The 26,195-nt window shown below is 42.5% G+C and overlaps 1 pseudogene; it reads left to right on the top strand.

The window, feature by feature from the left end:
• The window catches only part of LOC139530936 (pyruvate dehydrogenase protein X component, mitochondrial-like), a 79,728-nt pseudogene that overhangs the window by 35,982 nt on the left and 17,551 nt on the right, over positions 1-26,195 (top strand).

Genomic DNA, 26,195 nt, shown 5'->3' on the forward strand with positions numbered 1-26,195 from the left:
ACTCAGTGTCAAAAACCTGGCTGCAGTCCTAACCAAACACTCATTACAGCCTGTCAATGTGTAATCATTTGTGGCATGTCGTTCTCCACTGCTGTCTTTAGTGGTCCTCATGTTTATAAATCTGTTACAAGGAGAATCATAATAACCCTTTGGGGTATACACGGATAAGATGGCGGTGCTGAGGAGGGCACCCGTCTTGCGAGTTCCTGCTCGACTTTGCTTCTTGGACTGAAAACCCACAGGACGGTAGATCTACAGGAAGAGGGTTGGGCAGCCCTGACCTAAGCTAACACCGATGACAAAGAAGAGTAAGGAAAGAGGGAATCCAAGCTAGGCTGAAAAGATGGACTACACAGCCTCTTCCTATTATCCTAATGGCTAATGTCTAATCACTGGAAAATAAACTTTGTGAACTCAGAAAGGCTTCAATTGATGAAACGGGGCTTATGGAGAATACACTTGACTCTGCTTTTCAACCAGACTGCTTCTCCATATTCTGAATGGATTGATCGACAGCTTGTGGTATGAGTTGGGGGGTGGAGAGGTATGTTTTCTAAAACAATTTTTGATATTACCAACATGTATCCTGCCCTACAAGAGGATCCAGCGTGTTTGACCATATATACACAAACATCCATGACCCATACGAGGCCATCCCCCACCCCATTTTGGCCAATCGGATCAAATCTCTCTTCTTACTCCCCACCTACAAGCAGCAACTCGATAGAGCCACCAGCGAAGATTCATCCACCAACCTCCTGAGTGGCGCAGCAGTCTAAGGTGCCACTGCAGCCTATGGTTCAATCCCAGGTTGTGTCACAGCCAGCCGTGACCTGTAGCCCCATAGGATGGCGCATAATTGGCCCAGCGTCGTGAGGGTTTGGCCGGGGGGATTTCCTTGGCTCATTGTGCTCTAGTGACCCCTTGTGGTGGGCCGGGCGCCAGCAAGCTGACTTCGGACGTCAGTTGAACGGTGTTTCCTCCGACACAATGGTGCGGCTGGCCTCCGGGTTAAGCGAGCAGTGTGTTATGACCCGCCAAGCTGCGCTGCTTCTTGTTTCCAAGGACGCATGACACGACATTCGCCTATCCCGAGCCCGTTAACCTTTTGTCAATAGGGGGTGCTGTTAGCACTTTATTTGTTTTGACATTGCCAAATTAAACTGCCTAGTAGTCAATTCTTGCTCGTACAATATGCATATTATTGTTATTATTGGATAGAAAACACTCTCTAGTTTCTATAACCGTTGGAATTATGTCTCTGAGTGGAACAGAACTATATCTACAGCACTTTCCCTGACAGGGAGTGAGATTTCAGAAATCTTGGCCTCTGGTCCCAGGTCAGTTTTAATGTCCCTGTGTATGCTATGAGGATACAAACACTGCCTACACCTTCCTCTAAATGTCAGTAAGTGGTGACAATTTGAATGGAGTCGATTGCGCAATCAGGGCCCGTATAAAAACACAAAAGACCGGAAGTAGCTTTCCTTTGGACCCTGCGCTCGACGCGAGAAGGACGTTGGACCGACCTCTTTCCAAGCCTTGGTTTAGCCAGTAATATATCGCCGGTCATGTTTTTACTTGTTATAGGTGTTAAAAACATCATAAGGTAGTTAATTTAAACCGTTTTATAGCAATTTATATCCGTTTAGTGCGATTTTGAGGCATTTATTTGTGACCCTCTTCCATGAGCTGGGCACGTTTCCTGTACATACCGAACGTTATTGGCCATTTCGACGGGACAAGAGGACATCTTTCGACCAAAAGACGATTAGACCGGAGAAAGGATACATTGCCCAAGATACTGATGGAAGAACAGCTCACAGTAAGAACTATTTATGATGATAAATCGCTGTTCTGTTGAAAAATTTTAAACGCATATATCGCCATTTTGTTATGTGTAGCTTCGCTTGGCGGACCCGGTATTGCACAGTAAGGATAATTTTTGAAATGTAAGTCAGCGATTGCATTAAGAACTAATTTGTCTTTCGATTCCTGTCAACCCTGTATTTTTTAGTCAAGTTTATGATTAGCTATCGATTAGACTAGATCACTCTCAAAAATAGCGCCCGACATTTTCAGGCCAGTTTTGCTACTATTGTCATTGTATAACCACGTTTTTTTGTGGCTAAATATGCACATTTTCGAACAAACTCTATATGTATTTTGTAATATGATGTTACAGGAGTGTCATCGGAAGAATTCTGAGAAGGTTAGTGAAAAAATTAATATATTTTGGTGATCATAACGTTATCGCTCCCCTTGCCTTTGATTCATGCTGGGGTAACGTTTGCACATGTGGTATGCTAATATAACGATTTATTGTGTTTTCGCTGTAAAACGCTTAGAAAATCTGAAATATTGTCTGAATTCACAAGATATGTGTCTTTCCATTGCTATGCTTTGTCTATTTTTATGAAATGTTTTATGATGAGTAAATTGGTAATACACGTTGCTCTCTGTATTTATTCTAGTCGAGTTGTGATGGTGGGTGCAATTGTAAACTATGATTTCTACCTGAAATATGCACATTTTTCTAACAAAAACTATCCTATACAATAAATATGTTATCAGACTGTCATCTGATGAGGTTTTTTCTTGGTTAGTGGCTATCAATATCTTTATTTGGCCGAATTGGTGATAGCTACTGGTGGAGAGAAAAAATGGTGGACAAAGAAAAATGGTGTCTTTTGCTAACGTGGTTAGCTAATAGATTTACATATTGTGTCTTCCCTGTAAAACATTTTAAAAATCAGAAATGATTGCTGGATTCACAAGAAGTGGATCTTTCATCTGGTATCTTGGACTTGTGATTGAATGATATTTAGATGCTACTATTTACTTGTGACGCTATGCTAGCTATGCTATTCAGCTTTTTTACTGGTGGGGGGTGGGGGGTGCTCCCGGATCCGGGTTTCTGACTCGGTAGAAGTTAAGGAGTTGCCGCGAGGAGACAAGATCTTAACTACCAAATGGATATCACAAATTTGGGGAGAAAAAGGGGGGAATACAAAAATCCATCAACATTGAGGAATATTCATCGTCAATCACAAGCATTAGGAAATGTGTTGATGATGTTGTACCCACAATAAAAATCCAGATATACCCCAACCAAAAATGGATGAACGGAGAAATCCGTACCATGCTGAGAGCCCGTGCTGCATTATTCAATGTCAGCAGAAGGAACCCTGATGTATTGGTGGCGCACAACGCATACAAGGCAAGCAGGTACAATCTCCGCAAATCCACTAGGGATGCAAAACGATAATACATACTCAAACTTGAATAGACTCGTGTTGTATATGGCAAGGACTACAAAATATCGATGCAGTGCCCATCGAAGCCTCCCTCTCAGACGAGCATACACATTTCATGCTCGCTTCGAGGCAGACAATACCGATCCATCCAGGAAGAATCTCGCTGCTACGGACGACCAGGTGCTTTCACTCTTTGAGGCTGACGTGTGGAAAACTTTCGAGTGAATACTCACAAAGCAGCCAGCCAACATGGCGTCCCTGGCTGCATCCTCGGTGTGTGCTGAACGGCTGGGGGCGTTTTCTCTGACGTTTTCCGGCGCCTACAGCCGACAGAGATGGCCACCTCGCTTCGCGTTCCTAGGAAACTATGCAGTATTTATTTATTTTTTGTGTTATTTCTTACATTGGTACCCCAGGTAATCTTAGGTTTCATTACATACAGTCGGGAGGAACTACTGAATATAAGAGCAACGTCAACTCACCATCGTTACAACCAGGAATATGACTCTCCCGAAGCGGATCCTGTGTTTTGCCTTCCACCCAGTACAATGGATCTGATCCCAGCTGGCGACCCTAAACAACGACGCCGTAAAAGGGGCAAACGAAGCGGTCTTCTGGTCAGGCTTCGGAGACAGGCACAATGCGCTCCACTCCCTAGCATACTACTCGCCAATGTCCAGTCTCTTGACAACAAGGTTGATGAAATCCGAGCAAGGGTAACATTCCAGAAAGACATCAGAGACTGTAACGTTCTTTGCTTCACGGAAACATGGCTCACTCGAGAGACGCTAACGGAGTCGGTGCAGCCAGCTGGTTTCTTCACGCATCGCGCCGACAGAAAAAAACATCTTTCTGGTAAGAAGAGGGGCGGAGGTGTATGCCTTATGATTAACGAGACGTGGTGTGATCATAACAACATACAGGAACTCAAGTCATTCGGTTCACCTGATTTAGAATTCCTCACAATCAAATGTCGACCGCATTATCTACCAAGGGAATTATCTTCGATTATAATCACAGCCGTATATATTCCCCCCCAAGCAGCCACATCGATGGCCCTGAACAAACTTTATCTGACTTTATGTAAACTGGAAACCACACACCCTGAGGCTGCATTCATCGAAGCTGGGGATTTTAACAAGGCTAATCTGAAAACAAAACTCCCTAAATTCTATCAGCATATCGATTGTGCTACCAGGGCTGGTAAAACCTTGGATCATTGTTATACTAACTTCCGCGATGCATATAAGGCCCCCCCCCGCCCTCCTTTCGGAGAAGCTGACCACGACTCCATTTTGTTGCTTCCAGCCTAGAAAACAGAAACTAAAACAGCAAGCTCCCGCGCTCAGGTCTGTTCAACGCTGGTCCGACCAATCTGATTCCACGCTTCAAGACTGCTTCGATCACGTGGATTGGGATATGTTCCGCATTGCGTCCAACAACAACATTGACGAATATGCTGATTCGGTGAGCGAGTTCATTAGAAAGTGCATTGGCGATGTCGTACCCACAGCGACAATTAAAACATTCCCAAACCAGAAACTGTGGATTGAGGGCAGCATTCGCGTGAAACTGAAAGCGCGAACCACTGCTTTTAACCAGGGCAAGGTGACCGGAAACATGACCGAATACAAACAGTGTAGCTATTCCCTCCGCAAGGCAATCAAACAAGCTAAGTGCCAGTATAGAGACAAAGTAGAGTCGCAATTCAACAGCTCAGACACAAGAGGTATGTGGCAGGGTCTACAGTCAATCACGGATTACAAAAAGAAAACCAGCCCCGTCGCGGACCAGGATGTCTTGCTCCCAGACAGACTAAATAACTTTTTTGCTCGCTTTGAGGACAATACAGTGCCACTGACACGGCCCGCTACCAAAACCTGCGGGCTCTCCTTCACTGCAGCCGAGGTGAGTAAAACATTTAAACGTGTTAACCCTCGCAAGGCTGCAGGCCCAGGCGGCATTCCCAGCCACGTCCTCAGAGCATGCGCAGACCAGCTGGCTGGTGTGTTTAAGGACATATTCAATCAATCCTTATCCCAGTCTGCTGTTCCCACATGCTTCAAGAGGGCCACCATTGTTCCTGTTCCCAAGAAAGCTAAGGTAACTGAGCTAAACGACTACCGCCCCGTAGCACTCACTTCTCGTCATCATGAAGTGCTTTGAGAGACTAGTCAAGGACCATATCACCTCCACCCTACCTGACACCCTAGACCCACTCCAATTTGCTTACCGACCCAATAGGTCCACAGACGACGCAATCGCAACCACACTGCACACTGCCCTAACCCATCTGGACAAGAGGAATACCTATGTGAGAATGCTGTTCATCGACTACAGCTCAGCATTTAACACCATAGTACCCTCCAAACTCGTCATCAAGCTCGAGACCCTGGGTCTCGACCCCGCCCTGTGCAACTGGGTCCTGGACTTCCTGACGGGCCGCCCCCAGGTGGTGAGGGTAGGTAACAACATCTCCACCCCGCTGATCCTCAACACTGGGGCCCCACAAGGGTACGTTCTGAGCCCTCTCCTGTACTCCCTGTTCACCCACGACTGCATGGCCATGCACGCCTCCAACTCAATCATCAAGTTTGCGGACGACACTACAGTGGTAGGCTTGATTACCAACAACGACGAGACGGCCTACAGGGAGGAGGTGAGGGCCCTCGGAGTGTGGTGTCAGGTAAATAACCTCACACTCAACGTCAACAAAACAAAGGAGATGATTGTGGACTTCAGGAAACAGCAGAGGGAGCACCCCCCTATCCACATCGACGGGACAGTAGTGGAGAAGGTGGAGAGTTTTAAGTTCCTCGGTGTACACATCACGGACAAACTGAATTGGTCCACCCACACAGACAGCGTTGTGAAGAAGGCGCAGCAGCGGCTCTTCAACCTCAGGAGGCTGAAGAAATTCGGCTTGTCACCATAAGCACTCACAAACTTCTACAGATGCACAATCGAGAGCATCCTGTCGGGCTGTATCACCGCCTGGTACGGCAACTGCTCCGCCCACAACCGTAAGGCTCTCCAGAGGGTAGTGAGGTCTGCACAACGCATCACCGGGGGCAAACTACCTGCCCTCCAGGACACCTACACCACCCAATGTCACAGGAAGGCCATAAAGATCATCAAGGACAACAACCACCCGAGCCACTGCCTGTTCACCCCGCTATCATCCAGAAGGCGAGGTCAGTACAGGTGCATCAAAGCAGGGACCGAGAGACTGAAAAACAGCTTCTATCTCAAGGCCATCAGACTGTTAAACAGCCACCACTAACATTTAGTGGCCGCTGCCAACATACTGACTCAACTCCAGCCACTTTAATAATGGGAATTGATGGAAATTATGTAAAAATGTATCACTAGCCACTTTTAACAATGCCACTTAATATAATGTTTACATACCCTACATTACTCATCTCATATGTATATGTATATACTGTACTCTATATCATCTACTGCATCTTGCCATCTTTATGTAATACATGTATCCCTTGCCACTTTAAACTATGCCACTTTATGTTTATATACCCTACATTACTCATCTCATATGTATAGACTGTATACCATCTACTGCATCTTGCCTATGCCGTTCTGTACCATCACTCATTCATATATCTTTATGTACATATTCTTTATCCCTTTACACTTGTGTGTATAAGGTAGTAGTTGTGGAATTGTTAGGTTAGATTACTTGTTGGTTATTACTGCATTGTCGGAACTAGAAGCACAAGCATTTCGCTACACTCGCATTAACATCTGCTAACCATGTGTATGTGACAAATAAAATTTGATTTGATTTGATTTGTCCCTGTCTCGGGCTGTAGTCCACCTGCTATAAGGAGACCACCATTGTCCCAGTGCCCAAGAAAAACAAGCTGACATGCCAAAATGACTATCGCCCTGTCGCGCTCACCTCGGTCATCATGAAGTGCTCCAAGAGGCTTGTCAAGGACCAGATCAAGGCATGCCAGGTACACTGGACCCAATTTGCCTACCGCTCCAACAGATCCACGAAAGATGCAATTTCTATCGCTATTCACATGGCCGTAACACATCTGGACAAGAGGAACACCTATGTGAGAATGTTGTTCATTGACTACAGTTAAGCATTCAACACTATTGTTCCATCGAAGCTTGACACCAAGCTCAGAGCCCTGGATCTGGACACAACCCGCAACTGGATCCTTAACTTTCTGACAGGAAGACCACAGGCTGTGAACATTGGCAACAACACCTCCTCCACATTGACTCTTAACACAGGGCAACCCCAGGGGTGTCTCATCATTACTCTGCTGTACTCCTTGTTCACCCACGAGTTGACCGAGAACCCATGGTCACTCTGACAGAGCTCTAGAGCTCCTCTGTGGAGATGGGAGAACCTTCCAGAAAGACAACCACCTCTGCAGCACTTCACCAATTTAGGCCTTTTATGGTAAAATGGCCAGATGGAAGCCACTCAGTTAAAGGTACATGACAGCCCGCGTGGAGTTTGCCAAAAGGCACCTAAAGGACTCTCAAACCATGAGAAACAAGATTGTCTGGTCTGATGAAACCAAGATTGAACTCTTTGGCCTGAATGCCAAGCGTCACGTCTGGAGGAAACCACTGTGAAGCATTGTGGTGGCAGCATCATGCTGTGGGGATGTTTTTTGGCGGTAAGGACTGGGAGACTTGTCAGGATTGAGGGAAAGATGAGATGTAGCGAAGTACAGAGAGATCCTTGATGAAAACCTGCTGCAGAGCGCTCAGGACCTCAGACTGGGGCCGAAGGTTCACCTTCCAACAGGACCTGATGATCACCAATGGTCACCTTCCAGCAGCTATATCCCTAGTTTCAGTCTACTAATTATCCTCTGAAGATTCTAGCCACGTCCATGCTAGGCAGAAGAACATCGGTGTTTTATCTCTGAACAGTGAAAAGATTGTTTCTCTACCGCCTGTTGGATAAGGTCTCCTTAGTGGAGACTAGAGATCCTGACTGCCAATGTGTCACCGTCAAGGAAAAGCCAAGTCTTGACTATAAACATGTTTTTATTTGCAAAATAGAAATGATAATATCAATCTCTAATTAAATAAAATATCATATTAAAAGTTTACAAGATAAGCCACGTCAATAAAACAAAAAATCCCAAACCCCCCCTTGGAAATGGTGATGAAATCAGTTCAATAATAGGGGGGGTGCACTGTATTGCATCCCCCCACCCCAAACAGTGTTCAAAAGTAAAACAAATAATAAAATACAACAACTCCCTGGAAATAAAATATATTAAAAGAAGTGTACAACGTAAGACATAAGTAAAAGTATTTTAAAAGATTCCCATGTCCCCTGCCAAAAAATAAGCAAAATATTTACAAAAAAATATATGGGGGATTGGAAATGATACTGACAATAACATTGATGGAAGCTACAATCCATCTGCAATATTAAAGCTGATCTTTAATATTGAAAAACGTCAACCCTTTGGGCACTTTGGAAGAGGTGGGGCTGAACAAGTCACAGCTGTGGGTTTTCCTCCAAGTCTTATGGTTCAAAACTGTCTGATACTGTGATCTGAACCAACTGACATTCAGCCAGTTACAAGGGCTTGTGGTGTGATCTAACGCAGAAACCAACTTCCTGATCAAGTTCTGTGTCGCCATGATCAAAAGAGACGGCTCTCCCTGTCGCCAACAGCTGTTGTTGTGCTTTCTGTCTTATTTTGCCTTCCTATCTGGCAAACAGAGCTACGCCCTTTAGCAGGAATGACAGCTCAATAAGTGGATCCCTTTATAGATGGAGTGTCGCGGCCCTGGCCCATCTATTGTGCTAGCCCTATCATTTAGAACTAATCAATATTGACAGAGGAAAAACACCTAGCTGACTGTGAGGGGGTAGAGACATCCATGCTGCGCCTTGTTGACTCTGTTAGAAAGGGAAATGGATAGCTAGAGAGAGGGAGAGAATCAATGTGCGATGGGAGGGGGGGTTAAGAAACTGTAAGCAATCCATTCCCCCCTCTATTAGTCTTTACCCTTGTTTGTGTTTTTTTGGAACAGAACAGCGGCCAGGGGAAATGAAGTAAATTGATTAGGCAGTGGGGATGGATGCACAGCGATTTGAAAGGTCTGCCCATGGTCCCTCTGGAAACAGTAATGAATGTTGTGTTGAGGTGCACATATTTTGAAAACCCTCTCTCTCCGGGGTTGTTCTCTTTCCATTATTCCTATCATTTGGCCTCTCCCTCTTTAGTTCCTCACTTATTCTCCATTCTTTCTTCTCCCTAGTGCTCTTCTTCCTTTCTCATTCTTTTACTTGTTATTTTGTGCACTCTCTCTTTCTCCCCCTCTCCTCAGTCTTCTTGAGCAGTCTAAGTCAAATTAAATGCAACCTGATGAAGTGATTATTATTTTAAAAGTGTGTCTGTCTTCCCACAGATGGAGGAGGGCAGTCGTGCAGTGCATCTGGGGACTCTGATCGCCCCCATGGTGGAAGAAGGGGAGGACTGGAAGACGTTGGAGATCCCTCCCCCTGGGGCAGCCGTGCCCACCCAGGCTCCTCCTCCTGCAGCTGCAGCCCCTCCCCCTCAGATGGCCCGCTCTGCACCCCCACCACCTCTCCCCAGAGTAGCCCCCACAGGACTGTGAGTCTCACCTCCTTGGCATGAACCCCTAAAGAGCAGAGGCCTACCTCAACCCTATCGAATACCTTTGAGATGAATTGTAACGCGGACTGCGAACCAGGCATAATTGCCCAACATTAGTGCCCGACCTCAATAATGCTTGTGGCTGAATGGAAGCAAATCACCGTAGCAATGTTCCAAACATCTAGTGGAAAGCTTTCCCAGGAGAGTGTAGGCTGTTATAGTAGGGGAGACCAACTCCATATTAATGCCCATGATTTTGGAATGAGATGTTCGATGAGCAGGTGTCTACATACATTGTGATAGTGTGTAACACACTGTTACAAACAGACATAATACACTGACATATTGACCAGATAAATACTCGACAGTCTGAAAAAATAGATTGGTTCCTACATCTACCATAGTCATGCACAACCTTCCAATTTATTATATTTAAATGGTTCTAAAGTAGAAAAAGAAAGAAGGAAGCGCTGCTAAGGTACACAATAGTAGGTTTTGATAGACAGAAGGTGCTCTTTGGTAAATTGGTCATCAAAAAGAAAGGAGGACCAAGGCACTGTTTACATAATTAATTAAAATGCTTTAATTTGTATTGGAGCCGAAACGCGTCTGTTTTTCTATCTTTGTTTCTAAAGACTGTAGCTATGTATTCTGAAAGTTTATCTGGCCAGGCAAAAAAGGATAGGCTTCAGCTCTAGTCTAGTTCCTCTGGAGTTTTTTTTTGTTACCAATGAGGAAGCTGCTTGCAGGCCAGTCAAGTTCTTCCACACCGATCTCGACAAAACATTTCAGTTTGGACTTCGCTTGTGCATGGGGGCATTGTCATGCTGAAACAGGAAAGGGCCTTCCCAACTTTTGCCACAATGTTGGAAGCACAGAATCATCTAGAATGTCATTGAATGCTGTAGCCTTAAGATTTCCCTTCACTGGAACTAAGGGGTCTAGCCCGAACCATGAAAAACAGCCCCAGACCATTATTCCTCCTCCACCAAACTTTACAGTTGGCGCTATGGTTTGGGCAGGTGGTGTTCTCCTGGCATCCGCCAAACTCCGATTCGTCCGTCGGACTGCCAGATGGTGAGGCCTGATTCATCACTCCAGAGAACACATTTCCACTGCTCCAGAGACCAATGGCGGTGAGCTTCACACCACTTTAGCCGAGGCTTGGCATTGTGCATGGTGATCCAAGGTTTGTGTGCGGCTGCTCAGCCATGGAAACCTGTTTCATGAAGCTCCTGACAAACAGTTCTTGTGCTGACGTTGCTTCCAGAGGCAGTTTGGAACTCTGTAGTGAGTGTTGCAACCGAGGACAGACAAATGTTACGCGCTACGTGCTTCAGCACTTGGAGTTCTCGTTCTGTGATCTTACCACTTTGCGGTTGATCCGTCGTTTCTCCTAGAAGTTTCCACTTCACAATAACAGCACTTACAGTTGACCGGGGCAGCTCCAGCAGGGCAGAACGTTGATGAGCTGACTTGTTAGAAAGGTGGCATCCTATGACGGTGCCACGTTGAAAGTCGCTGAGCTCATCAAGAAGGCCATTCTCCTGCCAATGTTTGTCTATGGAGATTACATGACTGTGTGCTCAACTTTATACACCTTTCAGCAGCGGGTGTGACTGAAATAGCAGAATTCACTAATTTGAAGGGGTGTCCACATACTTGTATATACAGTGTATGTTAAAATGTATTTGGATTATACATTGAATTTGTATGTTTAAAACTTCTTATGGCTGCAATCCCGTTAACGGGATCGATATGACAACAGCCAGTGAAAGTGCAGGGCGCCAAATTCAAAACAGAAATCTCATAATTTAAATTCCTCAAACATACATGTATCTTATACCATTTTAAAGGTAATCTTGTTGTTAATCCCACCAAAGTGTCCGATTTCAAATAGGCTTTTCAGCGAAAGCACCACAATCGATTATGTTTGGTCACCACCAACTCACAGAAAAATTCTGCCATTTTTCCAGCCAAAGATAGGAGTCACAGAAAGCACAAATAGAGATAAAATGTATCACTAGCCTTTGATGATCTCCATCAGATGACACTCATAGGACTTCATGTTACACAATACATATATGTCTTGTTCGATTAAGTTCATATTTATATCCAAAAACCTCCATTTACATTGGCGCCATGTTCAGAAATGCCTCCAAAATATCCGGAGAAATTGCAGAGCCACGTCAAATAACAGAAATACTCATCAGAAACTTTGATGAAAGATACATGTTTCACATAGAATTAAAGACAAACTTGTTCTTAATGCAACCGCTGTGTCAGATTTCAAAAAGCTTTACGGCAAAACACAATATTCAATCATCTGAAAACAGCGTTCAGCCATAAAAGCAAGCCATACAGTTACCCGCCAAATTGTGCAGTCAACAAAACTCATAAAAAGCATTATAAATCTTCACTTACCTTTGCTGATCTTTGTCGGAATGCACTCCCAGGACTCCCACTTCCACAAGAAATTTTCGTTTTTTTTCGGTAATGTCCATCATTTATGTCCAAATAGCTATTTTTGTAGCGTGTTTGGTAAACAAATCCAACGTCAGGGAAGCGCATTCACTAAAACCTGATGAAATGTCCAAAAGTTCTGTATCAGTCCGTAGAAACATGTCAAGCGATGTATTGAATCAATCTTTAGAATGTTTTTAACATAAATCTTGAATAACGTTCCAACCGGAGAATTACATTGACTTCAGATGAGCGATGGAACTGAGCGATGGAACTGAGCTCCCTCATGTGAACGCGCATGGTCAAAGAATGGTCAGGTCATGGCAGACCTGACTAATTCCCCTCTCATTCGGCCCATCTCACAGTAGAGGCATCAGACAAGGTTCTACAGACTGTTGACATCTAGTGGAAGCCGAAGGAAGTGCAAACTCATCCATATCTCGCTGTGATTTCAATGGGATCTTGGTTGAAAATCTACCAGCCTCAGAATGTCCACTTCCTGTTTGGATTTCTTCTCAGGTTTTTGCCTGCCATATGAGTTCTGTTATACTCACAGACATAATTTAAACAGTTTTAGAAACGTCAGAGTGTTTTCTATCCAATACTAATAACAATATGCATATATTAGCAACTATGACTGCAGGCCGTTTACTCTGGGCACCTCTGTGCACCTTTCATCCAAGCTACTCAATACTGCCCCTGCAGCCATAAGAAGTTATGGACTCTTGGAAAATTATTCCAAATGAGGACTAAAAGAGATCCTAATACAATACAATATTCTCTGACCAATCAGGACATTACGGTGAGACTAACTTTGTGTGTGTCCCTCGGTCCCTGTCTTTCTGTGTGTGTGTTTTGTCTTCTCCCCCCAGGTTGCGACTGAGCACGGCAGCCAGACACATCCTGGACACACACGGTCTGGAATCCCCAGCTGGCCACACCCACTAGACACATGTGTATCGTGTGTGTATCGTCACTCAAGGAGTGAGTAGTTCACACAAGCTGTGTTCAGGGTGGTGAAATGTTCCAGATAGTAATGTAATGAATATGGTGTACATGAGTCCCCTATTCTAATCTATCTCTAATCTAGCTACATGGCAGACGATCATATCATTATCGTGTAAGTACAGAGTGTGGGCACTGGGTGGTATATACTGAGTATACAAACATTAAGAACGCAAGCTCTTTCCATGACAGACCAGGTGAAAGCTATGATCCCTTCTTGATGTCACTTGTTAAATCCACTTCAATCAGTGTAGATGAAGGGGGGGAGACAGGATAAAGAAGGATTTTTAAGCCTTCTTGGTGCCAGGTGCACCGGTTTGTGTCAAGAACTGCAACGCTGCTGGGTTTTTCATGCTAAACAGTTTCTTGTGTGTATTAAGAATGGTCCACCACCCAATGGACATGCAGCCTACTTGACAGAACTGTGGGATGCATTGGAGTCATGGGCCAGCATCCCTGCTTTCGACACCTTGTAGAGTCCATGCCCTGACAAATTAAGGCTTTTCTGAGGACAAATGGAGGGGAGGAGGGGTGTAACTAAATATTAGGAAGGTTTTCCTAATGTTTGTAATACTCACTGTATGTGTTATACAACACTGAACAAGGTCAATGAAAGAGTGCAGATATCTCTGAGGAGGAAATAATGAAGCTTCCGTTTGAGACAAACATTCATGTCCCGGGATGATAATGTTTTTTACTAGGGGTGGTGTTGGAGGATAGAAAGCTGTGCAGTTCAAAGAACTTCCAGGTATAATCAATAAGAGGCCAGATTAAAGCTGATGCTCACATCAGAAATAAGCACACACATTATTGGAAAATGCAGAGCTGACAATTTCTTACTTCAGAAAACCAAGAGTGACAGTGTGAATGAAAGGGAGAGAGAAAGAGCGAGCAAGGTATGAAGTCAGTGAGGGAAGTGACAGAATTTGAAAAGGTAAGGGAGTTGCAATGTGCTTTAATCTTATGGCTGCAGTCCCGATATCGGGACCAATATGACAACAGCCAGTCCAAGTGCAGGGCGCCAAATTTAAAAACCAGAAATCTCATAATTAAAATCCCTCAAACATACATGTGTCTTATATCATTTTAAAGGTAATCTTGTTGTTAATCCCACCAAAGTGTCCGATTTCAAATAGGCTTTTCAGCGAAAGCACTACAAACGATTATGTTAGGTCACCACCAAACCAAAAATAATCACAGCCATTTTTCCCAGGTAAATATAGCTTCACAAAAACCAGAAGAGATAAAATGAATCACTAACCTTCAATTATTTTCATCAGATGACACTCATAGGACCTCATGTTACACAATACATGCATGTTTTGTTTGATTAAATCCATATTTATATAAAAAAATCTGAGTTTACATTGAGGCTACAAGATTCACCAAATGCAAAAACATCAAGTGACTTTGCATAGCCCATCGTTTCAACATGAATACTCATCATAAATATAGATGATAATACAAGTTATACACATTGAATTATAGATATACCTCTCCTTAATGCAACCGCTATGTCAGATTTCAAAAAAACTTTACGGAAAAATAATTGCACGCTATAATTTGAGACGGCGCTCAAAGTAGCATACAACAGCTGCAAAGATAGCGTCACTATAAACAATAAAATACATGATAAATATTCCATTACCTTTGTTGATTAGGATCAGAAAGCACACCAGGAATCCCAGGTCCACAATAAATGTTTGTTTTGGTGGAAAAAATCCATTATTTATGTCCAAATACCTTCTTTTGTTAGCGCGTCTGGTTTACATATCCAAACGCTATTTCTGGTCAGCGTTATATTGGACAAAAACTTAAAAATGTGATATTACCGGTCGAAGAAACATTTCAAACTAAGTACTGAATCAATCATTAGGATGTTTTTAACATATAGCTTCAATAAAGTTCCAACCGGAGTATTCCTTCTTGTCTGCGTGAGCAATGGAACTTCAGTGTCTTGCATGAAGAAAAGGCATGATCAGGAAATGGCTGCTTGATGGACACCTGACTGATTCTGCTCTCATTCTCTCCCACAACATCATAGAAATCTCATTGGAATTTCTATTGATTGCTGACATCTAGTGGAACCCCTAGGCAGTGCAACATCAGTCATAACTCAATTGGATTTCTTAAAAGGACTCTGGTGAATACAGACAAGCTCAGATTTCTGACTTCCTGTTTTGATTTCAACTCAGGATTTTGCCTGCCAATATGAGTTCTGTTAATCTCACAGACATAATTCAAACAGTTTTAGAAACTTTGGAGTGTTTTCTATCCAATACTAATAATGATATGCAAATATTAGGAACTATGACTGAGGAGCAGGCCGTTTGAAATGGGCACCTTTCATCCAAGCTACTCAATACTGCCCCTGCAGCCATAAAAAGTTAACCCTGTTATGTGGGTGGGCTCACACAAGAGGAAGCTGTGAATCTGCGCGCACAGACACACACGCTTCTAATGGCCACCTGCTGTCACGTGGGTCTGATGGAACGTTCTCATTTCCCACCTCATACCTTGCTGGGAATCTCATTAAGACACAGCTGTCTCCATGGCAACCCAGTCTCTGGAGCTCACTGGTGGCCATAGAAACACAGACCATATGTTTTGGGAGACGCGTGTGCGTGTCTGTGTGTTTCCGTGTGTCATTTTGTTTGTTTGTCATGTTTGTACACGTGTGTCATTTTGTTTGTTAGTCGTGTTTGTGTCTGTGAAAGAAAGAGTGTAAGGAGATACTGTATATGGAACCACACCCGACGCAGAAAGTTCACCTAAGGTAAACAATGCAGCAAAGTATTTAGCCTACTTTAGTGAGGGGAGATGACCAGGTAAAAGAAACCTAATCCCTCTCCATGCTTACCTTGACATTTGATAGGCTATGTGACATGGTTTCATGTGTCCTTTGTTAAAAACATGCTCAGTTACAGTATATTGGTTATTTTGTCACCCCAACTTTGTCGATGCTCCTGACATAGCCCTGTTTTTTTATTTTATTTTTTATTTTTTTTTGCATCATAATTTCAGAAGATGTTGATAATATATCTCCCGCTAATAGTGGAATGATAGTGTTTCTCAGTATAACTTTTCAGTAACAAAAAATATAATTTTTACAGCTGTTTGAAGCTGGTGGACTAAAACTAAAAGTATGTTTTGTCTCGGAATTCAATAAGAGGGATGATCACAGTTGTGTCCCGATGTGTCTGTCTTCACTTGTAGTCTACTTCTTAGCTGAAATGCCTGTGAGAAGGACCCGATCACGTGACGGACATTGGCTAATTAGAATTGAGATATCTGAGAGAGCCATGTGAGTGAGAGGTGCTTCGGAGCACGGCAGCTGGCAGAAGGGAGTTATAATTATTATATTCCCCCCAAGGCCACAACGGCCACTTTGGCCGCAGAAGGCATGGATTTTTTTAGGCGGGCATTATGGCCACACAAGGGGGATTCCGCCTTGAAATTTGAGACATAGTGAGAATAATATCAAGTGCTTGTCAAATTGTGAATGAGAGACTGATGAAGATTGTGCAGCCTGCACAATAAACAAATTAGAGCTCATGCCTTTCATGTGACTTTTTCCAAATCATCATTTGTCGCATCATTCAGCCTTAGAATGTATTAAACATTTTAACATATAGTCCAACGTTTGTATCACAACTAAAGTTGCATAAACAATTATAAATTAAGCATAGGAAGACTTGTTTCTTTGTTAACCGCTCAACACAGAATAGCCAAATGTGCGCACTTTGGAGAAAATATTCTTTCTATTTTATTCAGCTATGTTCAGTTGTGTTCTTCATACTATAAAATAATGCCATGGAATTCTAAGCAAATCTTGTGTGCTAAATGAACCAGTGTAGCCCACAGACATATGCCATAGCCATATCAGGGCTTAACATAAGGACGACTCAGAGTATGCTATTCTGTTCTGAAATAGACTACATTTTCTTCATATCATGTTTCTTTAGACCTGTCTAAAATAAAAAATATTTATTGTGAAGGTGTAGGCTGTATTAAGTGGATTTATTAGACTTTTTAAAATGTAGATGTTCTAGAGGTCTGCATCAGTGGCTTGTAGGCTACGCATGGCACCCAGGAGATGCTGGACGTGTTTATGTTCATTAACAGTCAATTACCGTGAGACCGGCAGTTATTTGCTTCACAATCACCGGGTGACTAAATTTCAGGACCGCATCAGTCCTAGGTGCGTACCACGTGAGTCTTGTCAGCCAGGTTAATTCAGTGATTGACTATACCAATATCCCTCATACACACCCAATATAGCAGGGAAGTAATTCAAAACAAACATGCGGACACTCCCACTCTGTTAAGTAACCCTTCAGTAAGTTTAAAATAAACAGATGCGATGTGGAGTGGTGATATGACAGCTCTGACACAAACTCAACTGTGATATCATTAGTCTCTCTGTCTCTCTCTCTATATATTTAATTCAATTCAAAGGATCTTTATTGGCATGGGAAACATATGTTTATATTGCCAAAGCAAGTGAAATGTACAATAAACAAAAATGTAATAAACAATCAGAAATGAACAGTAAACAGTACTCTGTCTCTTTCTCTCTCTCACTCTCTCGCTCTCTCTCCCTTTATCTGTCTGTCTCTCACTTTCTCTCTGTGTCTTTTCCTCTACTCAATTTCATGGAGAAGAGGAAGGCCCTGTGTTTCTGGGGAACATTGTTTACTATGAAACTCAAGAGGGAAGTGTGTGGGGTGTAGGTGGGAGAAAAAGGTCTTGATAGGCTTTCAAGCTTTCATTCCCCCTGCCATCTTTATCCAAACACAATGACAGGCATGTGGCTGCTGTCTTTTCTCCCCCTCTCTAAGACTGACAGGTATGGCATGTTTAGAGAACACATATGACTGGGTAGCTACAGATGGATAAAGCACCACTACCTATCTCTACCATGCTTCACCTCACCTCAATGACTTGGAAATGACTATTTATCACTTGCTGGATGTGTTTCAGCATAATAAATGGTTAATGGGATTGATTTACACAAGTATGATACATGAATATCGTAGCATGGATATTATTTCATAATATCTGTGGTAATGCCCTTTTCTAGGCTGTAAATTAGACTATTGGGTGTTCACCAGCTAATGTCACATTACGTAATAGGTTATCATGTCAGGGCATGTTCTTGTATAAGCATATAGTGGACTTTGTCTTTAAAAAGTGAACATTTACATTTAGTCTGCCTCAGAGGGAAGTGTGTCTAAACCAGCCATATTGTCTTCATACAACAAGGGTATTATAGTCGATTATGTCCCCCGTTGTTAACATCAATACCAAGTTAAAGGCACAACCACCATTTCAGAGTGCTACTGTATGTTTGCCTGCCGGATGGTAGAGAAATGCTGTAGAGTTTTTTTTAATGCTGCTGATTTATAGTGTTTTTATGGGAACGGTTGGTTCAGAAATACAAACATTTGTCCACGGAAGTCTGTGGTCGTAAGTTATTTCAAGGCATGCTGTACATTTACTTTAGGTAGACTTTTGATTTATTCTCCACCTGTCCGCAGCATACATTTTCTAGATGTCTTATAGCCCTCTGATAAGTGGTGTGAAAACTCTAAGCTTTAGTTTTACCAACATCAGCATTACGTTTTATGCCTTTACAGTATACCTCAACACAGAATTCCTTTCATAGAATGATAGACCATGGTAGATCTAGTGTTTGATGATGAGAGACTCAGATCTTTCCCTCTCTGTGGGGACATGAGGCTTTTCTTCACTGGAAGGAAGAGGTTTTCATGATCATCACTCTGTCCCAGATGGCAGTGTAGTCTGGGTTTGACTCAGGACAGTCGGGGGGGGGGGGGGGGGGGGGGTTGTGCATGCGTGTGTCTGTGGTGTGTCTGTCTGTCTGTCTGTCTATGCGTGCGTCTTTAATAATATTCCAGTCACCTCCTCGTAGAATTTGAGGCTCTTTGCCTTGTCTGTCTGTCAGTGGGAGTGTAAATGGCCTGTGTGAAAATCAGATGTCTTGTGATGGATCAGCCAGCCAGTGAGCCAGCTAGCAGCACACAGTAGCCTATCAGTGGATGATGTCATCGCCACACACTGGGGACTGGGCTCAGGATTTATGAGCTGATCAATTGATGTTCTCATCAAATGGAAAAGACACTTCATATTACTTTGGGATTTATGGAGAACTGTACCTCACTCCATCATACAGAGGAATAGGAGGATATTTGGTAGATATTTGGTACATGTATATTGTGGGGTTATTCTTCAAGTTATAATGTGAAAATCTCCCTGTGCAGCCCTCGTCCCTTTTAAAGAAACTCCACAGGGAGGTAATGACATAGTCAGTGGTGTTAAATCTCATATCTCCTCTTGTTCACTGGCTGGGCTCGCCGTGTTCTCTTAGCCTGAATAGGAGCTGTCATGCGAATTCAGATGCGCATATATCAGCAGAATGGGTAGGGAGAGAGGAGTGGCAGGTAGTGATTTGGCCACCCAGGCAAATTGGCTCAGGTTTTCAGAGGGCATGTAGCTTCCTGTAGCTTACCTAACCTGAAGGAACCGGGCTCTTCTGCCTGCCTGCTTACTCTGCAATTATTAGTGAATGCGTTCGCTCCTGCACATTTGTTTGTGTGTGTCTCTCATGTGTGGTTAGACAATTTCCAACATTCCAACAAGGTCCCCACCAACAATAACCAAGAACAATGAGAGTGAGGTAAGGAGAGAGGGAGGTAAGGAGAGAGGGAGGGAAAGAGAGAGGGACTACATGGAAAGGGAAAATGAGAGCAGGGTGCGGCCCCAGCCTTCTCCCGGCTGTATGAACAAGGGCAGCAGGGGCAGCTGGCTCAGACAAAGATGTGGGGTTGGAGGGCCTCAGTGCACTGGTGTGAAACTAGAGACCTCTGAGCAATCACACCTGATACCTGCCTCACCCTCCTTGCCCCACCTCCCGGCTTTGACACACCCTCCCTGAAAGCAAAGATTAGGAATACTGGGGCAGAACTTTCCTACTCTATTTACATCTCTTTTTCCTCTTCTTAGTTTCTCTTCCTCCATCTCTCCCCCACCCTTTACTTTCACATGTCCACACTGCTCTCTTTGTAGGAGTGACGGTGTCATTGTTCAGAGCCTAATTGGCAGTGTCTGGTCATAAAGGTGACAATATTTATTTGATTTTATTTTATTTGATCATTTCAAATAAATCCTAATGTTGCAGCAGGTGGGTCGTTTCATGTAACCAGTCCCTTTTGAAGTAGAAATTGTGCACCAATATTGAATTTAAAAGCATGTTAAATGAAATGAAGTGCTCTTTAATATAGACCACATGGCGAATTCAAGATTACGTTTTTTATATGACTAAATTCTTGCTAAAGTGCAGGTCAACTTTCATTTTAATATGGTGGAACTATTCCTTTTTATTTTTATCTAAAGAAGTGTTGATCATCTAATAGTCAAATCATCGTGTAAAAGCAGGTGAGCTGATTCTACTCTTTTTGGCCATTTTCTGGTGTTTTGTGGTGGAAAACTGAGTGGGTCGATCACAAAACGTCAAACCCTGTTATCCATACAGTGTCTTCAGAAAGTACTCACACCCCTTTACTTTTTCCACATTTTGTTGTGTTACAGCCTGAATTTAAATTTGATTAAATTTAGATTTTTTTTTACTGGCCTACCCATTAATGCCCCATAATGTCAAACTGGAATTATGTTTTTAGAAATGTTTACAAATTAATAAAATATGTAAAGCTGAAATGTCTCGAGTCAACAAGTATTCAACCCCTTTTTTATGGCAAGCCTAAGTAAGTTCAGGAGTAAAAATGTGCTTAACAAGTCTAATAATAAATTGTCTGGACTCACTCTGTGCTCAATAACAGTGTTGAACATGATTTTTTAACAACTACCTCATCTCTGTACCCCACACATTCAGATAATTGTAAGGTCCCTCAGTCGAGCAGTGGATTTCAAGCACAGATTCAACCACAAAGACCAAAGAGGTTTTCCAATGCCTCGCAAAGGGCACCTATTGGTAGATGGGTAACAAAAAATCAGATATTGAATATCCCTTTGAGAACGATGAAGTTATTAATTACATTTTGGATGGTGTATCAATACACCCATTCAGTACAAAGATGGCGTCCTTCCTAACTCAGTTTCCGGAGAGGAAGGAAACTGCTCAGGTATTTTACCATGAGGCCAATGGTGACTTTAAAACAGTTACAGAGTTTAATGGCTGTGATAGGAGAAAACTGAGGATGGATCAACAACATTGTAGGTACTCCACAATACTAACCTAATTGACAGAGTGAAAAGAAGGACGCCTGTACAGAATACAAATATTTTAAATTTGCATCCTGTTTGCAACAAGGCACTAAAGTAATGCAGGAAAAAAATGGCTAACAAATTAACTTTATGTCCTGAATACAAAGTGTTATGTTTGGGGCAAATCCAACACACACATCGCTGTTCCACTCTTCATATTTTCAAGCATGGTTGTGGCTGCATCATGTTATAGGTATGCTTGTCATCGGCAAGGATTAGGATGGGGGTTTTTTTAGATGAAAAGAAACCGAATACAGCTAAGCACAGGTTGATCAACAACCAATTTGACAGAGCTTGAAGAATTTTGAAAAGAATAATGGCTCTTAGAGAATAAGGTTGTAAGAGACTTGTATTGGGGATGTTGAATATTTATCTAATCAAGATATGTTCGTTTTTATTTGTTTACTATTTTTTACAAATATAAAAAAAAAAAAAAAAAACTTTGACCATAGAGATGGCTGCCGACTTTGAACCATGCCAGGTGCCTTTCTGACAAACCACATTAATTATGCTTCAGGAACTCTTGATGAAACTAATGATAATCAGAGTCAGGTTTTGTTTTCACTCAGTGGTTGTGATTGGTCGTTGGATTGATAAAGATAATAATTTGGAGAGCGATGTGTGGGCGTTGTTGACGTCATTCGTTGCTCATATTTGTTCTGTTGGTTTTTTATTTACCTACATATCCTAACTTGTTCAGCCTAACCAGTGTGCCCATGTGATATGCATGCTCTGTTTGTCCGATGAGAGAGTGAATGCATCTGACATCCGATCCTGGCCTCCATTGTGGGGCAGTGTTTGTTTATGATTGGTGAGTGCTTCTCTTCTCACGTCCAATCTCTGTGCTGGTCCTAGGAGTATTTCAGTTACCACTTTTGCTCTTGACTCCGGTCTGCGGTTGAGGTACATTTAGATATTAGTGTTTTCTCCCCCAAAGCCAAGCAGGGTCCATATCAATAGGCCCAGTCACTCAGGGAAGGCCAGAGTTGGATGTTTACGCTGGGATAGAAAGTACATCATGTATGCTTTCCTCAGACCTTCAATAACACAACACAGCTAAATAGCTGCTTAGTGCCTAGCTACCTACCTACATACTGGTGTTTCTGTATTTACTGTCATACTGCATACAGGTGTGTGAGAGCAAAGTGAGGGCAGTTTTTATTTCCATTACGAGTGTTTGCGCATATGGATGTTTGGACTGTAAGGGTGTCAGAGGAGTGGCCCAGTGTTCAGTCTTTTCAAAGCCCATGGTCCCAGATCCACCTTCCATGAGTCATACTGTACTCATAGCCTACATTACTTTGGTCTTGTTCAAATTATATTTACTTTGTATTGATCTGGGTAATAGGTGCAAGTGGTGGTGAATGTGTGGGTCTTTTCTATTTTGCTTCATTTGTTTAGTATATTATCAACAACCTTGTGCCATTCTTTTCCTCTATAGAGATGACCTGAATCTCCTGAAAAAGTTTCCTGATTCCAAGGCAGCTCCAGTTACGATAGTCCCAGCAATGGCTGTCCCCAGTCCAATGGCCACCCCAGCACTTACCCAACTACCACCAGGCAGCAGGCCCATGTATTCCCCTCAATCCATACCTTGCAAGCCTGGAGCACCGGTAAGTACACACACACAGCAAACTGCCCTAGCACTAAACACTCACATTTCTAAATCGAGATCTACACAAAGTGCTCTTGGGCTAGAGCTTGATTTGGGATGGGCAAAGTCTTCTAAGAAAGTGCATGACTGCCGTGCACCTGTATTCAGTGGAAAACATCATGATGTTAGACGAGCGTTTACTTCATACCCATCCCGGATCCGGGAGCATCCTCATCAAAAAAGATGACTAGCATAGCCTAGCCTAACGGGACAAGGATATCATATAATATAATTTCATGAAATCACAAGTCCAATACAGCAAATGAAGGATAAACATCTTGTGAATCCAGCCATCATTTACGATTTTTAAAATGTTTTACAGCGAAAACACAATATGTATTTATATTAGCTAACCACAATAGCCAAACACACAACGGCATATTTTCACCATGTTTCCACCGCACAGGTAGCCTTCACAAAACCCACAAATAGAGATAAAATGAATCACTAACCTAGAACAACTTCATCAGATGACAGTCTTATAACATCATGTTATACAATACATTTATGTTTTGTACGAAAATGTGCATATTTATAGCTACAAATCCTGGTATTACATTGTAGCCACCATCACAAATAGCACCAAAGCAGCCAGAATAATTACAGAGAACAACGTGAAATACCTAAATACTCATCATAAAACATTTATGAAAAATACATGGTGTTCAGCAAATGAAAGATAAACATCTTGTGAATCCAGCCAATATTTCCGATTTTTTTAAGTGTTTTACAGCGAAAACACAATATATATTTCTATTAGCTCACTACAGTAGCCAAACACACAACGCAATTTACTCCCCGCAAAAATAGCTTGCACAAAACCGACAAAATAGAGATAAAATGAATCCCTAACCTTGAACAAATTCATCAGATGACAGTCTTATAACATCAGGTTATACAATACACTTATGTTTTGTTCGAAAATGTGCATATTTAGAGCTACAAATCCTGATTATACATTGTGAATACGTAGCATCGATTCACCAGAATCTCCAGAGATATTTTGGACACTCACCTAATCTGACCAAAGAACTCATCATAAACTTTACATAAAAATACTTGTTGTATGGCAAATGAAAGATACACTGGTTCTTAATGCAACCGCCGTGTTAGGTTTTTAAAAATATCTTTACCATAACAAACAGCTTGCGTTATTGCGAGACAGCGCTCGCCAAAACGGCAGAGAATAGGAATCAACATTTTCCACAGAAATACGAAATAACATCATAAATTGTTCTTACTTTTGCTGAGCTTCCATCAGAATCTTGTACAAGGAGTCCTTGGTCCAGAATAAATCGTTGTTTGGTTTTAGAATGTCCTTTTCTTCTGTCGAATTCGCGCCACAATGCTAGCCAATGTTGATGACGTTCCCATTTTCTCTCGACGCAAAGAACGGAAAACTCCAAAAGTCCCAATAAACGTTGAATAATCTGATAAAACTCGGTTGAAAAAACATACTTTACGATGTTATTATCACATGTATCAAATAAAATCAGAGCCGGAGATATTCGCCGTGTAAACCGAACGCTTATCAGAAGACAATATCGAGGTGCTTCGCGCGCCTTGGTAGAGAAAGGAAATTCCTGACCTGCCACTCCAAAAGCTCTTGTTCGACCTCAGATCAAGCTAGACACCCCATTCCACCTTCCACTGCCTGTTGACATCTAGTGGAAGGCGTATGAAGTGCATGTATATCGATAAATATAAGCCAGTTGAATAGGCAGGCCCTGAAACAGAGCCCCATTTTCAGAATTTTCACTTCCTGTCTGGAAGTTTGCTGCCAAATGAGTTCTGTTTTACTCACAGATATAATTCAAACAGTTTTAGAAACTTGAGTGTTTTCTATCCAATAGTAATAATAATATGCATATTGTATGATCTAGAATAGAGTACGAGGCCGTTTAAATTGGGCACGATTTTTTCCAAAGTGAAAATAGCACCCCCCTATTGACAAGAAGTTTTTAAGGCCAGGGTTAGAGACGAGTGTGTTTAACTCTTCAAGACTCACTGGTTTGCGAGCAGATAAAGGGAGACAGGGACCACTTCAAGGTTAGTATGACTCACTATGGGCTCCTACCCTATACACACACTCTACCTTGCCCTCTCTCAGTGCTGCAATTCACTGAAGATAATCGGCATTACCCACAATTTATCAAGATCTATGATTGGTTGAATTGAGGGCACGTTGTCACAGATTCACATAGAAGGTTCACGTTGATTGATTGACTCCTGACTTCACATGACTCCCTTGCCTGTAAGTGTTGGAGCCTCTTTCTAGCCTTAAGTAACATTTGTATAATGTCATGTGGGGGAGGAACAGCATATTGCAGTAAATAAGTCCCTCAATCAGAAAGCCAAGGTTATGCAAATATTTTCCACGTGCCTATCGGTATTTAAATGGTGTGATTTGTGGCTTTCATGTCCTTAATTTCTTCCTGTTTATTCCTGTTGTGGCACCTCTTTGTAACGGCTGTCATCCTCTTCTTCCTCTGAAGAGGTGTAGCAAGGATCGGACCAATACACAGCGTGGTAGGTGTCCATGTTTTAATAGGGAAAACGGAACATGGACACAAATACAAAAACAATAAACGTGAACAAACCGAAACAGTCCCGTATGGCACAAACACTGACACAGGAAACAATCACCCACAAAATACCCAAAGAACATGGCTGCCTAAATATGGTTCCCAATCAGAGACAACGATAAACACCTGCCTCTAATTGAGAACCAATCTAGGCAACCATAGACTTACATAAACACCTAGAATGAACACAACCCCATAAATCTACAACAAAAACCCTAGACAGTACAAACACCCTAGACGAGACAAAAACCACCCTCGTCACACCCTGACCTAACCAAAATATTTAAAGAAAACA

Source organism: Salvelinus alpinus, chromosome 9, assembly GCF_045679555.1.
Source record: "Salvelinus alpinus chromosome 9, SLU_Salpinus.1, whole genome shotgun sequence".
NCBI classification, from domain to species: domain Eukaryota; kingdom Metazoa; phylum Chordata; class Actinopteri; order Salmoniformes; family Salmonidae; genus Salvelinus; species Salvelinus alpinus.